This window comes from Entamoeba invadens (assembly GCF_000330505.1).
Source record: "Entamoeba invadens IP1 unplaced genomic scaffold scaff_1105074725273, whole genome shotgun sequence".
In the NCBI taxonomy this organism is placed as follows: domain Eukaryota; phylum Evosea; order Mastigamoebida; family Endamoebidae; genus Entamoeba; species Entamoeba invadens.
Window position 1 is genome coordinate 153,553 of NW_004191876.1, and position 2,362 is coordinate 155,914.

Genomic DNA, 2,362 nt, shown 5'->3' on the forward strand with positions numbered 1-2,362 from the left:
CTTTGTGATTCGCCTGTTTCTTGTGACAATTTTGTTTTCAATTTAATATAGGTATCTTTCAACCTCGTTGATAATGTCTGATGAGATGGCGGTTTGTAAGTTTTATCAAAGAGATTTAAAAGTTTGACGAAAGGTTCATATTCAACAATAGATAGTGGTATGCCAGGACATGACACCAGCTGCACCAAAAGTTCATCAATATTTCTGTGGAGAACACTGGGGTCTCTAATACCTTTGTTGTATTCGCCACGTTTCTTTTCAAGTTGTGGGATACCACAACAATCTGGGTGCTTCTTTCTTAAATGCTTGAGCACATTTGTTGTAGTAAAACTGCTGCCACATGCGTATCTCGCTTTACAATGTTGACACTCGAACTTGTATATACCTTGAACCATGTCAATTTTTTTTCTTTTGTGTTGTCTTTTGCCAGTCTTTTGATCATATTCATATACATCCGTTTCAGTGTATGTCTTGATTGTTTCTTCTTTCTCACCATCTTCTCCATTCGTTATTTGAACAACGACAAGTTTACAATTACTCCAAATTACTATGTGTTCAATTGATATTTCTTCAGACATTGTTTGTTATTTTATTTTATTTTTTTATTTAAATATGATTGTATTTAACTGCCACAATTGATTATTTGATTGTTTTTGACTTAAAACATTTTATTTGTAACATTTTGTTGTTTGTTTTTTTTATTTGTTTTAAAAACAAAAAAATAAACTCAAAATATTATTTGAAAACGACTTGATGTTTTGGTGTAAAAATACATTCAAAATAAAGTAAACAATCAACCAATCAACCAATTAACAATTTGAAAATTACTTAATAACTTTCATGCTCGAACAATCATTTTAAATAGAAAGAGTGTTTTTAAAAGTTTGTAAATTACTTCTAAGTTTACTTAAAATTAACAATTACATTTAAATAATATATTAATAATACACAATAATAAACAATTTAATTCACAATATTATGTTAATGTGTTATTAAATTAAACAATAAATGTTTCATTGTAAATATTGTTATTCCAAAAGTAATAAATACTAAAAATGATCATTTTCGAATCATTTAATAATATTATTGTTTTCTTTTGATATAAATTATCGGTGTATTCGTTATAATAATTAATTAATTGAATAAATAAATAAAAATTATTAATTATATTTTAATTATTATTGAAATTATTGCTGAAACATTACCCATAATTAACATCGCATTTATGTACATCAATTTACTAATTAAAGATGTAAATTAATCTATGTATCTACATTATATTTTTTTAATATACTGGAGGCACAAATCATTGTGCATCATGTTAAATATTTAAAATAAGTTGTTTTAAAAATTATTATTTTTAAACAAAATGTAAAATTACAAACAAAAACAAATGCTAAATGTAGATATATTAAACAATGGTTAAAATCAAACATTCATCGACAATAACATCTATTTTATTAATAATATTTTAAAAATCAAGTATCAATACAAATATTTGAGTTGATAAAGTGTTTAATATTACATTCATTTTTGAAATTGTTTTTTAATATACTGTTGATTATTCACACATTAAAATTATTTTGGTTTAATATCGTTCTAAAATTTTGCTATTACATCGGTTATGATTTCATTTTTTGACTATAGTCAGTATAAAACGTTATGTGTTCAGAAAAATTATCTTATTTTAATTAAATAGTCGTATTTATGTTTAAAATAATGAAAATTGGGTAAAAACTCAAAAATGTAAAAAACTAAAAGAATTCAATGGGTTTTTAAAATAATTTGCAGAAATTATCCACTCAGTTTAGTCCAAAAGATACCGGCTAATTTTAAAGCCAATAACTTTGTTAGAGTAACTATAGTATCAAAGTTCATGTTCATATTTATTTGTATTTTGTGTTTTCAAAGTGTTAAATTCAAACAAATTGTTTACTCTTAAACTGACTATTGTTTAGACATATTTGATGTAATTGATTTTTGATACAACAAAAAATATTCTATTGTTTTAAACTGTTTTGGTGTCTGGTGGTGATGATATAACATAAATATAACTTATGTTCTTTATAAAATCGTTGTTGTTGTAAATGAAAAGACAAAATTGATAAACATAATCTCAATGTTTATACACCGTTTTAAATTAAAAACAACTGAAAGCAATAATTAACACCAAATTGATTAACATCATTTAAATGAATATAAAAACAATTAAAATAAAATAACATAAAACAATATATTTTAATTATTGTTAAATGTAATAAGTTAAAATATCATTATTATTTGAGGTTCGATAAATAATCAAATTGGAAAATAAATATTATTTGTAAATGTCACATTTTCATTGTATTATTTAAAAATAATA